We start from the raw sequence: 24,632 nt of genomic DNA, 5'->3' as shown, positions 1-24,632 counted from the left end.
AAACAGAATTAATAATTTTTCTTGCTGACAGTAAACCTGTTGTACTGTACTGTAAGTACTGTGAAATAAAATTAAATGAGTGAATATGTCTGGAGACAGCTATTTAAAGGAATGCTACACTTTTTTCAACAAAAACAGTCAAGTGCCCATTTGAACACTGAAACAGGTTTTGCTTGCTATAATCATTTCTCCTATTCATACCGGCCAATAAAATATCCCTCCCTAATTTTTCTCCAATGTAAGTGACTGGTGACTAAATCAATAGTCCTCATTCTGTGTAAAAATGTCTTAATTTATATAAAATTAGTTGGAGAGGAATGATTAAATTACTGTTTCAATGTGCATACCTGATTATTGTTTTAAGACTGACTTAATTGTTAACTTAACCTTTAAATATGGCTTTTATTGTTGCCACACACATTTTTCATTTAAAAATCCAACACAGTTCTCTGCAAATGTACATATAAACACATATCAATATGTCTGGCCTTGCAAGGCTGCAAAACCTGCTGCATGGTCCATGACAAATGTAGCTGAATAGAGAGCACGTGGCACCAAAAGGTTTGCGCTCTATTTTCCTTTGGAGACAGCCATGCCAGAAATATGGATTTTACCCTAGTACTGCAAGGCATTTTAGACTAATGCTTCCATGAAATGCCCTATGCTCTAATTTATTACAAAGAAACCACCTTTTCCTCTCACTATGCCAAGCTGAGCGAGATATCCACAGAAGGTGGGTGAAGAATAAGAAATGGAGAAGAAAGGTCAAGGAATTAGATAAAGTTGGGAGGAAGGGATAATAGAAGGAAGGTGTAAAGGGGGAAAAAGGCTAATTGTTTAACTAGTAAAATATATGGAAATCTGCAAGCTGATGATGGGTATGTCTTGCTTGGATGTTGATATTAACAGCACAGCGTTAACAGCACTAACAGTGCTCATTCAAATGAGCACTGACACATGTGAAGGAAAAAATTGATAACTTAAATAGTGCCTTTCAAACAAGTGTCCTTGGGAATCTTTATCTGCTCTCTTTCTGCCTGAACATGATCACTTTAGATGGGTATTGTGTAAAAGTTAAATGGCATTGTTTTTGTCTATGCTTGGTGTGTAATGCATATAAAGCATTAGCAAGTATGCACCTATATGCATGCAATTACAGCTTTGTATTTGTTCTTCTTATTTTTTCAAATAAAATACAAATCAGGGTGAATAGTCAGTTATAGCATCCAGAATAGATATAATGTGAGTATAAATCTCACAGGAATAGATTTAAAATATAAGTCATGTAAGAGTTGGGAAGAGTGATTTTTGGCGCACCAATTTTCTTTTATTCAGTCCATTATCTTGATCCCATTGGGCTTCATTGCAGTATTCTGTACAGCATCCAGTACCACGTACTGATTTGTTTAACTGAAATTCAAATCTTACAGTACAAGGATTATCATTCCTGTGAGATATGTTCTGTTTCTAACAGGCAGTAGGAACAAGAGTATAGGAAAATAGAGCAGAAGATATGGGGTGCAAAATTACTTTTGGTGACATGGCAAGGTGAGGGTACTATTCATTTCAGCAGCCAAGGTCAGGAATATGACACATTTTGGTGCAGAAACCTGTTTGTGGATAATGACATAATCCATCACCTTTGGTCTCTCTCTCTCTCTCTCTCTCTCTCTCTGATATACAGGACCATTTCTTGGGAATAGTGTGAATGAAATAAGGATCCAGTCATTATCTGAATATAAAGTTTTTACAACAAATTGAGACTTCTCATGGTGCTGGAGACAAATATATTTAGTCTACATAATGAGTCATTTCTATACAGTAAAAATGACATTACATCTTACTTTTGTCACATTGCAAGATAATTAGCTTTAGAAAAGGTAAAGAGCAGAGTAAATGTTGTGCATGAGCCCATATTTCTATGTTTTTTTAACCTAAACGGCCTCTCATAATGAACTGAACTGAATCACTTCCTGAAATGATCTGTCAGTTGAGCTCTCAGTCAGTTGCAAGCGAACATGCAAGGATACACTCACTCACTGAGTGATACATTCGTTTGCAGGTAGGCTCACAAGAAGCAGGTTGTGTGTTTAAACCGGCCATTCGTGAGGGCACAAGCCAGTGTTGCTTCCGCCTATACCAGAATGATTAGGGTTCCTTACCATCATTACCATCCTCCTTTCATCAACCAGGTGCCCTCACACTTTTCCACCTATTGCCTGTCCCAGTCACCTAACTCTCACATCCAGCCTCCAGCCCTCCAATAACTTGATCTTCCCTGCTTACTCTCTCACCATGAACTATAAACTGTTTATTGGCTCTTTCTTGGTTGGCTTTCCTGGACTATTCAGTTTATGTTTAAATGAGACTTAACCTTCTTATTTACAGCATTGTTTGTTGTCACAATCTTGAAATAAAAGATAAATCGGGATAGGAAGGTGAATGAGTAGTGATTGTCCATTATTACCATCCACTGACGCGCCCTAGAGAAAAGCATGTCAAGCCCCCCAACAGCTCCAGGTTGTACTGAAAAATTAACAAATTAGTGTAAATTTGAAATTGTGAAAAAAAGAGGTGGTAAGATTCATAATAAAATTAATAACATGGCCACATCACATTTGACATAATTGTCTCTCAACTCTTAGAAAACTGAACAGAAAAGTGTATCATTCTTGGAGTGGTAAAACTGATCCCATGAGCAAAGGGACGAGCAAAAGTGTATTTATCATGCAGGATTTGGACCACAAATGAACTACAAATCATTCAGTGGCTGATGAATCAGTCATGACTTTGCTACTACCAATCCTTCTTGGTTTTCTTGCATTTCTGGTTGGAGGCCTGTACCTTCTGCTGGGGGTGTTTAGACAGCGGCGACCAGGAGAACCCTCTTTGGATAAGGGGCTCATCCCCTGGCTGGGTCATGTCTTAGTGTTTCGCAAGGACACAATTAAGTTTCTAGAGAGAAGTAAATCATGGCGATATAGTCACAGTACACTTGGGAGGCTTAAACATCACATTCATTCTCGACCCTTTATCCCCTGAGGCTTTTGTTAAGGAGAGTCCATAAAAAGTGGACTTCAACATGTGTGCCAGGAACCTGGCACCAACTCTTTAGTTACGATAATTGTCCACAAACTCCTGATGGGGGGCTGGACTTTAGGTGTTGACCCACGCCATGATGTCTAATTTGCAGAATGTGATGTTGCGGAACATTGGCTTATCAACAAAAGTTCAAAAGATATGGATAGAAGACAATATTATATTTTACAAGTTATGTAAATAAGACCACCTCTTACCCAATCTGGTTCATGGCTTATGGAGTCCTGCCCCCCGGGGGGAAAGAATGAGGCAGAGAGGATAAAGGCATTCTTCTGGAAGGTCCTGTCAATGCAGAAGAAATCATTCTGGGTGTGGGACATGCCGCAGGCCAGACAGGAGTAGGGCATAAAGGAGTCAATGATATATTGGTACATGCTTGTGCTTTTTTGGGTCTTCCAAGGCAACACAAGGCCTTCTGTATTCTGAATCAAGCCAGAAAGTCCTACATGGCCACCATGTAGGACTTTCTGGCTTTGATCAACCTGACTTGTGAAATGCTGATGAAAATGCCAGTCCTGGATAGTGCTGTAGAAGAGACCCTCATTACAGCACCACTCCTCATCTGGACAGTGCTCCGGGATTTGACTTTCAAGATGGCTAATGGTTGTGAGTGCCATATTCGCAAGGGTGAGATAATGGCAGTCTTTCCTTACAGTACGATGCACACTGATTCTGAGATCTACCTTGAGCCACATGCATTCAGAATACAACCGCTTTATGAATCGAGATGGAAGCAAGAAAACTGATTTCAACAAAGCAGGCGAAAAGGTTAGGTACTACAAGATGCCCTTTGATGCAGGGGTCTGAATGTGTCCTGGGAGGTTCTTTGCCATCAATGAGCTGAGACAGTTTATTTTGCTCATGTTGGTCTTCTTCGAGTTTGAGTTAAAGAATCCTGATGAGAAGATACCAGATACTGTCATCAATCAATTGGGCTTTGGAGCACTTTATCCCATCAGAGACATCAAGTTTCATTACAAACTCAGAACCCATGATCACAACATGTTTCATATTTCAGAGAAAAGATTTTCTGATTTTGAATTCCTCTGTAAAATTTAGTTTGATAGTTTAGTTTCTTGGAAACATGAGATTCAGAAGTGAATTTACCTCATCCTTATTAATTATTAATGATCCCATGATATGTATGTTTTCTGGTTTGTGTTTGCAATGAGTTATTTACTGCATAATCATTCATTTTGAGCTGTTGATTTATAAGTCTGAAATAGTTTTCTCCAAGACAGCTTAGCACTGTATTATTCAATTATTCAAGATTCTACAGTACAGTACAGTATATTGCTATTGTTATGTGGGGATAGGGTTACACTGCAAACTTATATGCTTTAATATAACTTTAAAATCAAAAATGCATAAAAAGATGACATTTTCAAGATAAAAGATTTTGACTCCACTGCAAATGTAGAAAACAGCTGTTTCCACGTGGGTTGGATTCAGCCAAAATTCTTCATAATTTCTGCATTTGATAAAACATGAAGAAAGCCTTAGGAAAAACATCTATGACATTGTTTTGTTTCGCCCTGTGCTAATTAAAAGCTTTCCAAAACTAGATTCCAGGTCAGGCTATAAATGGCAACAACACTGCAATTATTCTTTTTATGACCCACAAATATATATTATAAGTTAACATTCTGTTGTTTCTGGTAACACTACGATAAAATGTATCACATCATGTTGATCAGCACAGACACACCTATCATACGATTAATAATGTGGAGCTTAGTTGCACGACAAACAGAGCTGTTGTTTGTAATTGTGGCTTGACGACATCACTCCAGTTATAGACTGCAGATGGAACAGGTACCTGCAGCTGTCAGATGGCTGTGATCAGGGTAGATGAAAGGCTAGCTGTAGTGGATGACAGATGCTGTCACTCATTAATCTTTATTCGTCTTGCATTAAAGAGCCCATAATGTTAAATGTGTTGTACATCAGAGATGTTCAACCTTCTTGTCATTTTTTGGGGGTTTGCTGTTGTGTGTCGGAATGCATCATATTCAGATTGTAATTGTTTCTGATTTCTTTCCACATCACATCCATTTACATTTACCGTCAGAAACAATATTAGGGACACTGTACCCCACAACCAGTTTGATTACAGCACATTATGTGAAATTTTCTCCTAAGTGATTCACCAGATCAGCGGTTATGTAACTTTCGTTTGGTTGTTGCCTAGAGAAAACGTAGTAATGTTGACCTCTCCGTATGTCATTTGCTTGCCCAAAAATCTAAATTGAAGTGAAATTAATTAATTTCTAATTTGTCTAATACATGCAACACACACAGTTGCTCATGTAGGCCTACTGGTACTGGTGTCAGCAGCCATGATCAGAGGCCATGCTGGTGCTGTGCTGGTATGACAGCTACACAATAGAAGTGTGTTGTGTTGGAAATTTGCCCACACTGTAAAAAGCTTATGCACATCTATCTAACACCTCATCTCGCACAAACCAAAACCAAACTGCTAGTGTGTTTGTTTTTACTTCAGTAAGCCCATTTTCAAGGCTATTCATAAAATGAAAATAATCTCACTCCTTGTTGTTTCTGATCTCCTCTCCATAATTGTGCTTTGTCAGATATGTGATTTCCAGCAAAAAATGTCCATAATGTCCAAAATGTCCATATACATAATTAAATATGTGATAATGAAGGAAAGAAATCCTTCAAAATAGTACATTCATTCTCAGTCATTTTAAAATCAAAGAATACTTTATATCACCTTCCTCTAATGATGACAGTGATGATAGCAAATAACACAGTGGTTACTTCAGAGGAATGCTTATGTCTAATTCCAAATCGGTTCGATCTCAACACATGTTGTCGGGGCTGAACTCAGCCCAAGGTTGTGTGACAAGCACAACAGAGCAGGTAAGTATGTCGAAAAGAAAGAAAGAAGAAAAAGAAATGTGTGGTGCAGAGAATATAAGAATTTAGATGACAGAAATGTTGGTAGCTAAATGCGCCAAATGAACCTTCCTTGGTGAAAAGATGCTGTGGCAGATCCAGCACCCCCACACGGCCCTCGCATAAATGGCCTCTTCGTCTCAAAGTCCCGGGGTGAATTTCAGTCCCAGTACATCCCCGATCTTATCCTGTACTTAAAACTGGTAGTGTATTTGTCTGCAGTAGTTGCACATTTTCAGTCAAAAAACGGACCAGCAAATTGGCCAAATCAAGCAACCAACCACTATAGATCATTTTGAAAAATGTTTCCATATGATGTCTGCTGCTTTCTTCTACTGTTACGATATGAAAAAAACCCAAACAAATGTTGTCGGGCACAGTCTTCCGTTGTGCAAAATATTGGTGGTCTGTAATTGACAGAAACAATAAACTAAGATTAAGACATTAATGTAAATAAGGTAATCTGATTAAGGTGATATCTGATGACTTCAATAATCGGAGTATTGCCTCAGTCTGATTAGAGTACATGACAATGTAGTTTCAGAGACAGAAATCTCATCAACTGGAAAAGGTAACATACATACCCGATACATTATGATACATGATTTGTTTTATGAAAACAGATGATTTTCTTTTAAATTTAAGCCCAAGGACAAACATTTCTCTCTTGGTCCATCCTTTATCTCTTTCTAACTCATTATCTAACCATCCCTATCTTAATTTCTCCCCCACTCTGCATCTTCTCCCCCTCCTTACGTGTTCTGTCACTATGACTTTGTGTCATACTCTATCGTGCTCAGAAATCATGCAGACAACCGCGTGTAATTGAAGCGGCTTGTATAGAAGAGGAGTTGGTGCAATACTCAGCCTGGGCCTAGGAAGCCCCAGCTTCATAAGGGAAGACTCAGACTGTCAAAAAAATGGGATGTTTAAGTCAGAAGACAGCAGCACAGGTGTGTGTTACTGAGAGCATAAAAATAGACTCAACAGGCTGACTGAGGAAGGGAGGAGAAAAAGGAGACATATTTAGAGGGAGGAAGAGAGCAGAAACGGAGGTCAGGGTGGGGGAGGAGGAGTGGAGAGGAAAAGAGTTAAGAGACTACATCATCTGCCAGAGTGTTACGTGCATGTATTCAGCTGTCAAACTGTATCAGTGGACTGCAAAGCTGATAAGCGAAAGCTCTTTGCTACAGCGTGTACTCTGTATTTAAGGAGTGTCAAGAAGTGTATACAAAGGAGAAGGTGTCAGTTCCAACTTACATCCTGAGCAACAAGGCTCCAAAAAACAGGTACATTCTTATATAAGTTAATATTTACTACTTAAAATAATTAGCATGACACTACCTAAAACTCACTAACTCCTTCAATTATTTATTGAATTTGTATGTGACAGCCAAACACAACAAGTGCAGCACGAACACTATAAAACAACACCTGGAAAAAAAAGGGAATTTATTAAGGAAAGAAAAGAAAAGGGTTAACCTCAATATCCATCAAAGACACCACACCTTTTGGAGCCAAACACACTACAGCAGAGATTACGAAAGACTGTTATCACACAGCATATTTACCAACACATTTACTCATAACACACCAGTCCATGCTTACAGTTTTGAGTCAGGGCCTTGTTTAATCTCACAGTGAGACATTCATGATTAAAGGTTAAAACTTTCTTTCTTTGAATTTCACTGCTGGACATTGTAGATTTAAAGTTTTGTACAATTTTGTCTATAAAATATTTTGTCCACACAACTTAGTTATTTATATTTTGTTGTTACTTTATACTGTGATTATATCTTTAAATGTGCATTGTTTTCTTTTATATGTTGCCTAGTTTTGGAGGTACAATTTCTTTTTGAAGAAAAAAGTAGCTTTATTTCATATTTGTATGGTGCCACTCTGTTGTGGTTTGAGGTTTATGTTTCTTTTAAAGTTTTTTTTTAAAGTTTTAAACTGTAAAAAACTGTCAAATACTGTCTCTTTAGTAATTCAAGTAGATATGAGTAGTGGAGACAGAAATGTTAAATTAATGCTATTGCTGTGTGTGTGTGTGCACTTACTTCATGCCACCCCTGCATATGTCAGTGCCCTCGTTTGGCCACCCCAGTCAGAAACGTCTGGACACGCCACTGCCAAAACGGCTACCAAAATTGCAGGCCCTCTTGGCATGTCTCACTTTTCTGTCTTTGTCTTGTATTTTTCTTTTTCCTGACAATGAGCCTTGAAGGAAGTGCATCAAGATCTCTACACTAAAGATCACTCCCTTCCACAATTTACAGTTGATGTTTCAAAGCACATTTCTGTGCTTTGGTATTGGCAGCTTTTTTAAATTTACAGTCCAAAAATGTAATACTATAGTTAATATAGTAGTAGACCTTACTATATGTAGTATTGTTAAAATGTGCTGGTTGTGATATGATGTTTCATTGTCTTATTTTGATATTGCCAGTATTCTTTTAGCAGGCAAGCAGTAGTTTTTTAAATTGTTCTTGAACCAATTTCTTTTTGGCACACCAAATCTTGCCTTCCTTTAGCTGTTGTGTCGCTGTTTTAGGTCTGAATTATTTAATTCAGATGTCTTTGTGTCTGTGTGTGTGTGTGTGGTGATGTTTTATGATTATGTACAGGATTAAGAAGGAGATGGACAGACAGAATGTGCAAGCAGACAACAAGGCCAACCACGGTAAGCTGCTTTTTGTTTGGCAGAAAAAAACAGCTCTAAGAACAGGAAAAAAGAAACACACACACACATACACACACACACATACCAAAACACTTCTAAGTATAAAAAAATAGCAAACTGCTTGCCTCAATGCTTTGTCTTCTAACAAGTCAAGCGTTGTGGTTCAGAGGCTTACCAACTTGGCAGTGTTTCTCTCTCTCTGTTGCTTCTTCTCTGATTTGTCAAGGATTGAGAAATGTGTCTCATGCATACAGTTTTTAATTATTGACATACATTTTGTCTACAGAAATTACAAAACAATAAATATAATAAACATTTGGTTAAATAAGAAATATAATATCCATTTGGGTTGCATCTTGCTCTTTCTGGTTATTGTCTGTCTGTTTGTATTGTTCTGTATTTTCTGTATTGAGGATTATGAAGGCTTCCTGTGGAGGTTGAAACTGGAAAAACCTGCAGCGATAAGATTCAGCAGCCTCTGCTATATTAAATATGCGGTAATGCTTGTTATTCTGCCATTTCTTTTCACTGGCATAATCATGTTGCTCATGTCATTATAAATGTACAGTGATATTCCTCTAAAGGTCATCGGTGGATTTGTTTGGATCCTATTATAGCCAGCTTTAACTGCAACAAATTTAGTTAGAAAAATCTACATCTTGTGCGCTGATGCATGCCTTCTCAATCTTCTATTTTTTGAATAAGAAAAATGTACTCTGTGCACATTTTATTCATCCCTAATGTTTTCCTTAAAATAAATAAATAAATAAAACAGAATTGCGTGTAGTGGTGGTATGGGAGGGAACAAACAGAGAAAAGTGATTTCTGAACAAGGACCCTGCAGAGAGAGAGAGTACTGTGAGTTCTTCCTAAGATGAATAATGAAAATCTATGACAGGTTGAAGAACTGTGTTAGACTGGATACACTGAATGCAGAGCCACAGGGTGTCATCTACACCATAATTAGACCAATTATAATGCTAGATGGAAAAGGGGAAAAGAGAGATTGGGAAAGACAGTGAGGGTGAAAAACAAACGTGACACCTCAGGGAATTCATTTGCAAAAACTAAATAATCACAAAGTACATTTCCAGAACTTTGCAGACTTGTTATGGTAGGTAATGTATGGCAATAGAGAGCCGGATCTGGAAAAGGTATGACGAGTGCATTATCCAAGTTAATTAATTTCTGACATCTGATTTCCAATTGACTGTGCAACACTTCTTCTTACGTGGATCTCTTCATCAGGAGCCAGTTGCATCAGATTAGCCACTTAGCCTACATAAAATATCTTTTCTTTTTGTTTCCCAAATAGTGTATTCTAGCTGAGCACCAGTAGAGGGACAGTAACAAAGGGAGCGAGTACTGAGCTAAATACACAGAACTTTTGAAGACTAAAGTAAGAACCTAGTAATGGATTTAGGTATATCTGGTGCCACCAGAATGACTCCTGTCAAAGTTCAAACATAAAACTCCTATTGAGTGTATTAAACAAAGTAAATCAAACACCCTTGGTCAGTTAAAGCAGAAAATAATGAGGGCTCTTTGCAAGACTGTGTTTGGGATACATCACAACCCTTCTAACACATGGCAGCTGGGTTTTCATACCTGCTAACATGATTGAAAGTATCTATACAAGGAGACAGACACAAGACAAACAAATATTACTTGATGCCATTATATCAAAATATGTGCAAATGCAAATATCTGTTGTCATGCATTCGGTGGTGCTGGATCCACAGCTTTTGGGCCATTATTGTGTTTATATTGGATTAAAGATTGCCTTTTTACTTGATTTCTCTCCACAGAAAACTTCCTCTTCTCAAGTGACATCTGCCTTGGCTGTTTCTGTCTCTGCAACACAGCCAGACCCTCTTGAAATGAGGGCCTCCTCTAAAGCCAAGAAAACTATTACATGGAAATTGAAGCAGCCAAATGCTGCCTCAATTTCCTTTGCTCCTTTAGTTATTTTTGGAAACAAACAACAAAAATATGGGATCTGGCACAGATTAGAACAAACAAGAACACACTGACATTAAAAAATCAAACATTGTAGTTTCTAAAAAAAATATTCAAATTGTAACTGTATTTCTATCGTCTTGCCATCACCTTGCAGAACTTGACCTTGCCTGGTCATTTCCTTTCCTACTGCAGACATGTTGATACTTGTGTGCTGCTCAATCAGCTCAGGTTGCTGTGAGGATCAATGTAGTTAGTTAGCACATAGTTATCAGCCAAAAAGTTATCGGCCTACTGGGATTTTCCCCGATCTGCTATTGGATTCCTCCCTATGCAGCTAATCTGATTTATTTTCTCATTCTGTGGTTAGACTTTTCAGTCAAATAATCTGATTAGCCAGATTATCGCATTCAGAGCATGATTTTAACTCCCATGATGCTTACATTTTATTTCTTCATGGTTATTTGAAGGTGATAAAGCAAAGGTGTTCATCATATTTTTTTTAACCACTGGTAAATGTTGTCAGCCTGCACAACTGACAGCAAAGATTTCTGTCACAGTTTGCCTCTTAGTCCTTTACTGAAGCCTCACAGTCTCATCCCCAGCCCTCTGCATTATTCTCTCTGTCTGTCCCTGTTTTGACCCTTCCCTGCCTCACCTTCCCATAAGCCTTTGTACCCCCATTTTGTTTAATTAAATTGTTGAACTGCACCGATTTAGAGATGAAGTCATACACACCATCAGTTGACCAATCAGCATGATGACCAATGACAAATCACTCTTAAACAAGTAAATATGATGTTTTTTAAAAGCTCCCATTCTTTACTCTAATCATTCATACACCCATTATTCATCCATCTTTTTAGTAACTATCAAGTACCATGTAACCCTGGTTTTGAAAAGTGCTATATATATAAAGTTTTACTTACTACGTACGGCACACTTGTCAATGATTATACTGATTTGTCTCTCAGTCAATCCATCCTTATTCTACTCAGTCAACTTACTTCTCATACTTGTATTTGTTTCTTGCTCTCTTGTTTCTTGTGTGTCTGTGGTGGTCAATTTTTAATATCCCAGTTGGTTTTAGTTGGTTTTTGCTCATGGATAGAGGTGGAGTTCATTCACAAAGCATCATGAGTAGGAGTGCAACAAGTCCAGATTCCATTCATTTAAATTGATACAAAACAATAGAATCAATAAGACTGTAGTCATTTAATCAAGCAGTATTTAAAATATTTAAATAGATTTTTGACTCTGCCTAAATTTGCCTGATTAAATTTGAACTATCTAAGTAGTTTAAGGGATATGTCAATTTAGAGATACTTCACTACAAATTTGCATTGCTCCCAAAAACTGTCCAGTCTGTCACAACCCAATTCATTGGTCTCTAGCAATAGTGTGTCAGTTCAATACCCAGGTTCAACTGTGATAAATTATGCATTTGACTGTGACATCTTTTATTATGCAAATAAGACAGATTTGCCTATTTCAAGTTTGGATGACACATTTTTACATGACAACGTCACAGTGGTTTTGAATAGAAAGATAAAAATAATCCCTGTCAATACTGAATAAATACATGGGTTGAATGATAGATCTATCATTTGGATAGAACGAGTCCCTTCTTTTTGTTTGGAAATTGAGCGTTTCAATTGACAGATGCAAATACAGTTTGTTGTCATGGAGATGGTTCAGTCATCATCACATAATCTAAGTCAATTCGAATTAATTCAGTCTCCTGTCCAGGACTGTGTTTGAAATCACTCACTTCTCACTATATAGTCCACTATAGTATAGGTCACTAACCAAGCCGTATATACCATAATGCATTGCGCTGAGGGAAAAATTATCCACCAGCCAATGCTGATCTAGCGCACCTTAATTGTGTTTCAACATTACTCAGAATGTAAAGACAGAATAGTGGTACAAAAATCTACCAGCTGTGGTTTCCTCTGCTGCTGTCTCTGGAGTTGTCTGCTGGTTTGGCTGCAGTGGTCTGTGAGACCAGAGGGGTCTGTGAGCGTGACTCTCGCTAACTTCCCCCTGGGGTTGGTTCGCCAGCTTCCCATGCCGGCACTTGAGGAGCCCCTTAACTCCAAAAATGTTTGAACACATTTTCAATCCACCATCAATTTTCGTAAAACTGCCAATGTTCGAAATCTACACAGTTGATTTCTCGCCTCAAAACTTCTCAGAAGTGTAATATAACACTGGCCCCCATCTGGCTTGCTCAATGATGACGCAGTAAATAATGACAATTCTCTCTGACGAATCAGTAGTCTGCAGTGTTTTCATGTCACCTTTCACTATCGCCTCAGCTCGCTTGCAACCTCAAAGGAGGTAATACGAAAAAAACAAACAAACAGGTAGCAGGTATCAGGTTTTTTGTCCAATGCAAAACCAAAAAGGGCGAGTAGAACTGGTACCAAGCGTTGGAAAACTGCCATTAGTTTCTGTTCTGAGAAGTTGGGCTAAGTGTATGAATGGGTGATTGTGACGTATTGTAAAAGCCCTTTCACTGGTCGGAAGACTAGAAAGGAGCTATATAAGTACACAGCCCAGGACTCTTGCTGTTTCATCGATGTAGTGGTCCCCACAGCTGTCACATGGGATGCATAACTGGAGTTTCCCTCTCTTGTAGCTTGTATGTAGGGTGTAGCTGCATTGATATTAAAGCTGGAGATATATTTGCTTTTAATTACACGTTGTTAGGAATGTGGTTTTTGTACTCATGTTTTTTCCTGTTTAGTCTATTTTCATGGGTTTGGTTTTGGGTTCTGTAAGCTTTATTTGATCTTGTAATGTTTAAGGTTTTGTGTTTTGTAGCTAAGTTTAGTCTTTTGTTCTTTCGCATGTTTAAGTTAACTTACTATTTGTCTTGTCTCTTATCTTAGTTCTTAGTCCTGCGTTTTAGTCCTTTGCCTCAGTTCTTAGTACTGCGCCCTAGTCCTTAGTCCTGTGCCTTAGTTCATGTCCTAGTGATACTCCTGGTCTGTGTACTTCGGTGTTTGTTATTATTTTGGTCTTGTCTATTGTTTCATCCTAGTCTCTGGCTTTCTGTTTGGTTGTTAGATTCTGTCTGCTACCCTTGATCACTGTGCTCTGTCTGTTCCCTCCTTGTATCTGTGTCTTAGTCCTTAGTCTTATGTCTCCATATTTGTGTAGTCTTGTTTCCTGTTTGGTCCTGTTTCTGTTCCCTGCCCTGGTTTTGTTCTGTCATACTGTTGTTCCCCCGTTTTCTGTTGTACTTCGCAATTGCTTTACTTCCTGTTGTATTTTGTAGTATCTCTCTCATATCTCGTATCTCATATGTTCTTGTTTAGCTATGTTTCTTGTTGTTTGATTACCTCCCTGCTCGTTTGCCTGTGTACTTAAGCCTTCAGTTCTGTTGAGTCTTTGTGACATCCTTATACTTATGTTGAGTGTTCTGCCTCGCTTGGTTCCTAGTTCTTCATTCTGTGTTTTGGATTACCCCGTTGTCTTTGGATTACCTTTCCTTTGGATTGGACTTTGCCTTGAGCTCTGTGGAAGCAGTTACGTTTCGTTAAAATAAATATTTTTGTTGAACTGAATCCTCCTGCCTGTGTCTGTGTTTGGGTCCACACCTAAGTCTGCACTCAGCTGGGATGGGTAACCTGGAAGCAAGGTGTAGAGCGTTTCTGATGGCTAACATGGTTTTCCTTACAGACCAACAGGTAAACTGAGAGGAATACTCCTGAAGCTGATACAGTAGGTGGTTGTCAGACCCAGGCTTGCTGCTCTTAGCAGAAAAGAAAGTAAGAGGTCTTTGATTTTGCCACTATTTCCCAGTATCACAAACATCACTATTCACTCTTCTTCTTTGGATTACGCAGGCCAGTGCAAGATTTCACATTCTTTCCTCTGCCATGGTGCTTCTCAGATATGTTTTAGTAGTTTCAGTTTTGAGCATGGAAAGGGAAAGTAGGAGTACTGAGTGGGATGCAGCACCATGAGCGAGCGAAAGAGAGAGAGAGAGAGATTTCTTTGATCATGAAACGTAATGTTACTCTACAGTTCTGTGGTTTGTCAGTGAAGTGTAAGAACTACACTGCAAACTCGAGTCTCTGTTAACTGTGACAGACAGATCCGCATTATATATGCTATAAAACATCTGTATCCTTGCTTCGCTGCATTACTATAGGGTTTTAGTTCGCATCTCTCAACCACGTCCAGGCGCTCTCTCTGTTCATCTTGCATGGACCTCACATATGGGAAAAAAGAACATGGTTTGTTAGTACTGCTGGCTCACTGAACAACAATCATTGTCATTGTCACATGAGGCCAAATGTGAGTGTTTGCTGAATCTCCTTGGAAGGGATGAAAGGACAGAATTATAGGTGAGGGATAAGTAGTTTCACAGGATTCCACCCCACACTGAGATTATTTCAATGATTGTGCCAGTTTGGTATCTTGGTGAATCGTGGTGTGCAACAGTGTTCTTAACTTTTGCTAAAACTCAAAAGCCAAATAGTTAAAATAGCTAAGCCTAACCCTTTGTTCGCACTAGCTCTTGGCCAACTGGAATTCATTTTCACAAGCTATTTGAAGATTTCCAAACTGGTCTTGAAACAAAATCATACTTTTTACAAAGCATAGTTAGAGTATCTTCTGATCCCTGCCAGTTCCCTGCCCTGATTCCCCTACTGCTGTCCCGATTCTCATTTTGGCTGAGATTGAGATTGAGTTGCCTGACAGAGTCATGCATCATTTTTTCAGAGAGACTGATATCTGAAGATGATAGTAGAGCGTGGGTGGAAAGGGCACAGATGGAGGCCTCAAGTTTCGACATGGGCTTAAGGATTTATAAGAGCCGAACATCAAAACCCCCACCACCACCACCAAGATACAGATTAGAATTAAATGAGATAGAAAGCAGTCCCATTGGGATATTAAATATTAACTTGACTGTGACTTGCAACATCTCTCATTTGATAGGCACTGTAATTAAGATAATACAGTTTAAATACATTACTAGTTCTATTTAAAACATTGCTGCTTTGGAACAGATTTAAGTGACAGTCTTATCTAATTCAGTGTTGAAGCTTCCAACTTTGTTGTCACACCCATTCGTTCACTTGGACAACTTATGCAGTATCATGTACTGTATGTAGTATAAAAACTGTATGTACATTTTTATTAATATATATATAGTATGTATATATATCGTGTACGTTTTATTAAGCTGGATGGCTTTTTGTGGCAAGGTGAGGTGATATTTGGTAATCATCATTTTGTGGTGAATAAAGTTAGTCTGTCACTTTTGATAGCCACAACATTTTTGGTATTTAGTAGTGTCAAAAGGGCTACTTGTGAATTGTATTGCTTTTTGTTTATGACCTGATGTATCATCTCTGCTTTATTGTTGGCTTCAGACAGTCAGTAAACACTCTAGAAAGCCATACTTACTTCAAATGCATTCTTTACTGCAGACATCCATAGATTCATCTGTAATGCAGATTCTTTTAAAAAAGATGAAATGTCTTGCTCAGGGTTGAAATGTTTATTTAATATTGCTCTGACATTGTCCTCCCAGGAAGATCCAGTTGCATGGATGTTGCTGAAGCAACCCTAACATGGTCCTAAGCTCCCCCCAAATAATAATAAGAAAAATAATTATTATATTTAGATTTTTTTTGTTTGTTTTTACAGTGCAGACATGTACTCAACAAGGAGAAGCAAGAATATGGATAATATTATTATTATATTGATAAATACTATAGAATAATACAAATATAATTTGTATTTATTGGCTTAAAATAATCGCTCTGCCCAGCTGCAAGCAACATTACTACACCTAGAGAGAGACACACAGACATGGTGAAGGAAGACTGATTCAGTGTAGTGAGTGATACAGATTGAAACTGTAAGTTGTTGTAAGTGACTGTTACTTGCTGAACTTAAGCTACATTTACTTGAGGTAAAGGAAAGGAGATATTTTAGGTAGCTATGGAAAATACTAGTGTTGATAATGTGAACTCCATTAATATTACCTATATCTAGTAGCGTATTTCAAAATAATATCAGTCCCCATAGAATGTTGTTGTCAGTGAAAACTAAATGTTTTACTGTCCTCACAATGACCTGCATGTTTTCAATGCTAGACAGTTGCTAGACAGTAGACAGTGCTAGACAGTAACTGTATGAAGTCCTCCAATAAACTCAAGGCATAACTTTTCTTGATTATTTAATGAAGTATCACATACTGTAAAACTGTAACAAAAGGTAAACAGAAATTAGAATATAACCAATACACAAGTAAGACACAACTATGCTAGCTATCAATGTTCTACTACCTAGTGTTTAGTTTTCACAAAACAAAGCATAATCACTGTATTTATAGTAGTAAAGGCAAAAATGGTGATAAAATACTTACAGACAACAGTAGGAAAAGGCAACAACACTCCACTTTTCACCTGGCTTACTTGGCCTTGTGGATATCCCCTGTTCTACAATCACTGCTCCTGACTAACACTGCAGTGCACTAATTTGCTGAACAGTCAACTTTACTCAATAGAGGGCAGTACAAACGTTATAGTGTCCCTGTTAATGCTGTTGTATATCCTTCCCTTCATTGTCCATATGGATATTGAAGATATTTTAGGAGAGAGAGAGAAGCAGGAGATTGTCAGGGCAGCTGATTCTAAGGTCAGTAGTGATCTACACGTCTAAGGAAATGTGGGGTGTTTTGTTTTCTTCTAACAATAGGCATTTGTCTATGCACCAAGGCAAAGCCTAAACAAATTATTTCATGATATATATTATATTTGCTATATTCTGACCCACTTAACGTTCTGCTTTTATTGGCTGTAATAAATTAAAATATGTAGATGTATGTAGATGTTGCCTAAATGGCATGCATACAGTACATGTATCCACACACATAGTAATTATTACTCCAGATCTTTTATTCCTTCCACCATCAGGTTATTAAGTTCAGACAGAAGCCACTTTAAATAGGGTCCTTATCAATAACTTACGTATGTATGCTTGTATGCAAGCCAAACTACAGAGCAAAATCACACTCTGATTGAACCAATCCACAGTGCAGTAACAGTACTTAGTGCAATTAAATAACATTCCTTGGACCTACAACTTAGAGAGAGAGGAATTAGATATGGTATTGCTTTATCACACATTTACATGAGCAGCTGGGTAGCATTTAAGTCACAGCCTACAGAAGAACTCAGTCTGGCCTAAGTGAATTTCCCCCATGCGTTGATGTGTCTAAAAGCATTGTATGTAGGTGAGACAAGACCCACCCACTTTTTAAGACCAATGTTATTGGACCCACTCACTTCTACTGTCTGAAATTCTGTGCATCTGTTTTTCACTTTTCAAAGCGTTGTCAATCAAATCCATTCCACTTGAGGATTGCACTAATTAATTAAACTCCATTCTACAACCGTCACTTTCACTCTGCTGCTTCTTCAAATCCATTCCACTGGGCTCATTTAGAGTCCATATAAGTTAAACTCCATTCCGTGTTTTTACTACTTGCGCCTGCTGCACTGCCGCAACACAGCGAGGTAAACAAAGCATTTTAGGATACCTGCAGCTCAGGAGTGTCTTTGTGCTCACAGACTGTCACTAGAAAAGACACTTCATGTAGTCTTTGTTGCAGCATTGAATTACAGTTACACTTACGCTATGTTGTTATAACACTTATAACAGAGTTATCTGACATTTTTGTTAGGCTAGCTATCTACAGTTAGCAACCAGAGTTAGCAGCTCTTTGAATCTTGGTCAATGAGAGAAGCTAGCTGTGGTACCAGTGCCAAATCTGATTCAAAAATGGACTGGACAAAATTATAGTTTTTTCATCTGCATGCGTGTTGAGTCAGCAGGGATGATATTACATGAGAAAGTTGTACTACAGGAGAAACATATCTGAAAGCAACACAGAATGACTTAGAGCTGCACTGCACTGACATTGAATTTTCACCTGCCACCATCCTGTTTTTGGCAAAGGGCAAAACTAAAACATCATCTCATTGTTTAACTATTATAGAATTTTATCATAATTTATGAACAGCTTATAAACTTGGGCCCTTACCATGAAAAGCACATGGATAATTATAATCCATATAGCTGTAAAAGGGGGAATAAAACTACAGTGAGAAGGAAACTTGTAAATTAGATGAACCACATCTTTTCTCTTTTTTTTTATCTGTAACCTTCAGAGAGGATGTGACGTTAGTGTATTCAGACATGATTTAAGACAAATATGGTCTTCCACATTCATCTGTAGCATCATCAATCCCGCCTTATCTCTTGGTTTCTTCTCATAGTTCCATCCATCTCTTATTCCCCCTTTCTTTTCCCCTCCTTCCTCTAATTCAAAAACAGGAGTTTGGTGCTGAAATAGGCAGAGAAATAGAGGGCATAGAATAGTAGTGGTTTACATTTAATATGGTAAAACTCTTGACTTTGTTTTGTGGTAAATACCAGGCGAGTCTTACCACTTTGCTGAAAGTGATAATTCATCTTTCGAAACTCCTTGTATGACACTGAGTAATTACATCTTTCCCCAGAAATTTGGCTTCCACATGCCTACAGGATAATGACCGATATGGAAAGATTTAAGCCAGTGTTTCTGACTGATCTCTGTTCCATTGTTGCCTGAAAATAGGTTCTGCTGATATGAGAGTCAGTCAATACTGCTCCCCTTGGGAGGGTGTCAGAAAAAGTACAGGAAAAATAATGAGTAGGTGTCTTTTAAAAGTGAGAGTTTCACCTTCCTTTTTTTGTGTGTTCAGAGAGAAAGGAAGACACAGAAAGAAGAGGGAGAAGAGTACAACAGAGTTTACATTACATGCAACATGTAGACATGGGTGGCAAGGATGTATGCTTTTCCCAGGCCCTCATTGTGAGACTTGCCGGGTGTTATAAACACACCTGCTTAAGGTACTATTGGACCCATAGGGTGAATAAACTTAACACACATGTACACTTCTATAAACACAAAATGACTACTATCATGACAACCCGATCGTATCTCATGCGTCAAATATACACGCTTTGGAAAAGCCGTGTCTATTGTATGCAAAACGGGGATTTTGCGTGTATATGATACGCTGCAGCACGTGAGGCCGATGTGTACAGCTGTAGGGTTAGCCAGTCAACATGCATATCTTTACTGACTTAGGTTTAGGCACTAACTAATGCCATGGTTGAGGTTAGGGAAGTTGCCTCAGGGGGGCTGTCAACTCCTTAAACAAAAACATCGCTAGCTAGCTAGCTAGTTAGCGAGTCACCCCGGGGCTTCACATACACACATGGCCTGGACGCGTCTCATACACACATTCCTGGGGGCGTCCACTATACACGCAAAATTGCTGTTTTGCGTACAATAGACATGGCTTTTCCAAAGAGTGTAATAGTGACGCCTGAGCATGACAACAGGCTGATCATGAACTTCCACTGATGTTATTGTAACTGTATTGTAACGTAGGATGTGGTACAGTAGCTGCGGAGGGTTTGAGGCATAAACAACTGGGAGCATGTCATCTAATTGTTGGTATATAGTGAAAGATGAACAGAAGTAGATTGAAAAGATTTAGAGTGGAGAAGCATGCACTAATCATGCTCATACCTAGGTCATGGATACAGTATATGATTGATTGACACATCCACAACAGTTAGCATAGATGTTGCATCTGGCCATCTGGGGAATAAACCAGATAAATTTGTGGCTCAATGAGGCTTGTCTTGCACACTCGTGTCCAAATGCATCACCAGCACAGTGAAACCAAAACTATTATTTCTCAGTTTCTATCTGTACCATCAGAGCACTGAAAATGGTTTAGCTGAAGACCTATAGCTAGCAGAGAGCATGTGCTGTACCTGAGCACTGAAGCTCGTTCAGGGGGGAAATTGGGGAGAAAAGAATATACATGAACTGTTAATATGAAGACACAGAGAGACAGATTTATAGTGGCAATCATTTAAACCGAAAGCCACAGGAATCCTGGCACATGGAACGATTCCTTCACTGCGATGCACCCAAAACAATTTGTCGCTTGAGTGACCGTACTTGTTTGTTCTGCAATCTGATTAAGCAGAGTATCAGTCAGGGTGGAGACAAAACAGGTCTCTTTCTGCTTGCAGTAGTCTCTCTCTCTGCCTCGCTCTCTTTTTAAACTACCCATTTGCTCTCAGCTTAATAACAGTCATCTGTAAGGATAATTGTAAGATTGATCTCGACATGCATGGGGTTAAATGCATCCATTTGTTAGATTGGTGTTTGTTCTACAAAATGGCCTCTTGAAGATGCAGAAAACGTTGCCACTGCCATCAGCAGTTTCAAAACATGGATAATAACATTTTGCAAAAGTCTGCTAATTGAATAATTCAAACACTGTATGTATGCATTTATGGACCGGACAGCACATACATATTTAAACAGGCGCTCATGAACACAAAACAGACACACACACACACACTAAGTGACACACATGCACACAAAAGTCCATGTACACACGATGCCAGGGTGTGACTTCACACTGACTCGTGAGAGAGTGATGCACACTTCAACTTCAGCGCTGGAACTCATAGATGTGATTGAAATCTTAAATTAGTCTCTGAACTGGTGATAAAATGACGCTCAAAAGGGAGCTGAGTGCATGAATCATACCCTATTAGCCTTAATAAGAGTCAGACAGGCCAATTCTGGAACTGACAAAGAACAAAATCTGTGTGTATGTGATGTAATGTGAGTGATACTTTTGTATGATGAAATGTCTCTATCCTTTGGCTTTATTAAATGACCGTTTAATAAGTTGTTTGCTGGGAAAGTATGCTAATAAGAGACAACAGTTTCATCATTTCACAATGTCATGAGTTACAAACTATGAATGTGATGTGATGCGATGATTATTTACTGTAAGTTGAATTGACTCATGCTTCGGTATATAACTCAGTAATGACTAAAGGTAAGTTAAATGATAGGTTCACATTTAAAACAAAATCTGTCTTAAAACAACACTCATGTGATCAAGTGAACATTAGAAGTGTTATTGATGGATCAAATCATTCCTCGTCTCTACACGTCTCAAAAAGATCTCTTTCTAAAGTGTTTTTAAAACAAGTGATGGGGGACAAAATCAACAGTAACATTTCTGTGTGAAAATATATTCCTAATTTCAGCCGAAGCTATTATGACGCTTCATCACTTTGAGTTAGATGAATCGAATGGGTATCTTCCAAAGTGCCTCTCAAAGTTAGTCTTTTTAGTTCAAAAGTCCTGTTATATTAGCCTCAGCTGAAGTTTTTAATTATTTTTTTGGACATGAATGAATGATCACATACATTGAAACTGAGTTGGAAAGTGAACTATTTCTGGCCAGTATGCACAGGATGAACTATTAAAGTGACAGATATATGTTTAGTTTAAAAACAGTGCTTTTAATCTACATATATGGGCATGTGAAGATTTTTTAAGCCACACTTGAAAGAATGTGAACATATCTTTTAATATTACTGTGCCACATCGTGAGTCTTTATGTTGTGTTTAATGTGTAGTAACCCATCACTCTAAGTAGTAGGTAATTGCACATTAAATACACTGTTAAAAAACGGAAATATTCCGGCAGCTGGGGCGCCAGAAAAATACCGTAAAATAACAGTAAATAACCAACTCGTAAAAATACGGAAATATTCCGGGAGATAGGGTGCCAGAAAAATACTGTAAAATAACCCACTTGTAAAAATACGGAAATATTCCATAATAACAATACGGTCTGTAACTTTAATATTACATAAAATCTTGTGCAATTTTTGGGGCTTTTATTGTTTAATTAAGAACATATACACCTGTGAAAACAACTAAATAACTTTTAAATATAGTTGAAAACTGCTATAATACAAATAATCAGGCTTAAAATTTATAGTAGAGTGTAAAAAAAAAAAAATGATACAGCACCTGCAAATACTAGATTTTCCTTTAATAAAAAAGTTAAAATACTCTTCTGAAGTGTGTGTTCATTGGACTTTTGGACCATTTGTGAGGTCAGGGACAGATGTTGGATGAGAAGGCCTGGCTCGCAGTCTCCGCTCTAATTCATCCCAAAGGTGTTCTATCGTGTTGGGGTCAGGACTGTGCAGATCAGTCAAGTTCTCCACACCAAACTCACTCATCCATGTCTTTATGGACCTTGCTTTGTGCACTGGTGCGCAGTCATGTTGGAACAGGAAGGGACCATTCCAACTGCTTCCACAAAGTTGGGAGCATGAAATTGTCCAAAATGTCTTGGTTCCACAGTTCCACAGTTCCTTCACTGGAACTAAGGGGCCAAGCCCAACCCCTGAAAAACACCCCCACACCAAACTTTACACGCTTGGCACAATGCAGTGAGGCCAGTACCATTCTCTTGGCAACCGCCAATCCATCAGATTGTCAGACAGAGAAGCGTGATTCGTCACTCCAGAGAATACGTCACCACGGCACTAGTGTTTAGAGGCGGAGTGCTTTTCACAATGTACCCAACGCTTTGCATTGCACTTGGTGATGTAAGGCTTGGATGCAGCTGCTCGGTCATGGAAACCCATTCCATGAAGCTCTCTACGCACTGTTCTAGAGCTAATCTGAAGGCCACACGACGTTTGGAGGTCTGTAGCTCTCGACTCTGCAGAAAGTTGGCAGCTTCTGCAGATGCGCTGACCCCGCTCTGTGATTTGGTGTGGCCTACCACTTCAAGGCTGAGTTTCTATTGTTCCAAATCGCTTCCACTTAGTTATAATACCACTAAAAGTTGACCATGGAATATTTAGTAGTAAGGAAATTTCACAAATGGACTTATTGCACAGTTACCAAGCTTGAATTCGCTGAGCTCCTGAGAGCGACCCATTCTTTCACAAAGGTTTGTAGAAGCAGTCCACATGCTTAGGTAATTGATTTTATACACCTGTGGTCATGGAAGTGATTGGAAAATCTGAATTCAATGATTCGGAAGGGGTGTCCCAATACCTTTGGCAATATAGTGTATACCGTCAGATCACACAGTCCTATTTATCAATGCAGTTATATTGTAAATCAAACGCTGTCAAGCTTTTTGGATGTAAGGAACGGCAAGCTAGTGTAGATCATCTGCCTTTTGCTTATTGCTCACACATAATGGAAGAGCTGTGAAATTACAGTAATTATGGCTGTTTTCAATGATCAAAACTGTGTTTCGACAGTTTAACAATACTTGTAGACACTAACTGTACCAAGTTTAAGAAATGTTTTTACAGTATTAAACTTAAATTGAACCCTTTTTTCTTTTAAATAAATAAAACATTTTTTTTATAAAAATACGGGAAATTCCTGAATGTATTGTAACAGTTTGTTTACGTGAAAAACCCAAAAAGTTTCCTTAAGATAACAGAAATGTTATGGTTATTGACAGCTACAGGTTTTTCATGTTATTTTACATTAGACATGTAAATTCACAGTTTATTTTTGTAATTTTTTCATGTATTTCAAAAATACAGGAAAAATCTGTGAAATAAAAAGGAATAAAACTGTCAAAGTACAGATTTTTTTTTACAGTGTACAAAATAAGTATATGTAATTTACCAAATAATTAAAGCCATTATACTAGAAAGGGAAAAACTTAGCACATGGTGATTTAGTTAAACACTAATTGTATGATTCATAAATTCAAGTAATTGCACTGTAGGATTAGGATAGGAAAATTGCTTTCCAGGATTTTGGTAAATTTGAAATAACTTTCTGTAAATTAAATTGTATTTTTTTTTAACCCATATTACATTTTTCCTATCCTTTCCACCTTAGCTGAAATATTGTTCATGTTATTATTTTTTCATTCCCAGAGCACTTTGGCTGTAAGATGAAATGAAGCTGTTCATTTTAATTTTATTTTTTTAAACTGTAATGATGGCAACCAATAGGGGTAGATCCACAAGATATTTGAGAGTTACAGAAAAGATCTGGTATGGTTCATCTCAG

At 38.1% G+C, this 24,632-nt stretch overlaps 1 pseudogene; it reads left to right on the top strand.

Annotated features, from left to right (window-relative positions):
* Nucleotides 1-3,315: 3,315 nt before the first annotated feature.
* Nucleotides 3,316-4,158, top strand: LOC123963082 (annotated as a pseudogene).
* Nucleotides 4,159-24,632: the final 20,474 nt, after the last annotated feature.

Source organism: Micropterus dolomieu, linkage group LG23, assembly GCF_021292245.1.
Source record: "Micropterus dolomieu isolate WLL.071019.BEF.003 ecotype Adirondacks linkage group LG23, ASM2129224v1, whole genome shotgun sequence".
In the NCBI taxonomy this organism is placed as follows: domain Eukaryota; kingdom Metazoa; phylum Chordata; class Actinopteri; order Centrarchiformes; family Centrarchidae; genus Micropterus; species Micropterus dolomieu.
The sequence above is the reverse complement of the archived record's forward strand: the minus strand, read 5'-3'. Positions and strand labels throughout refer to the sequence as shown.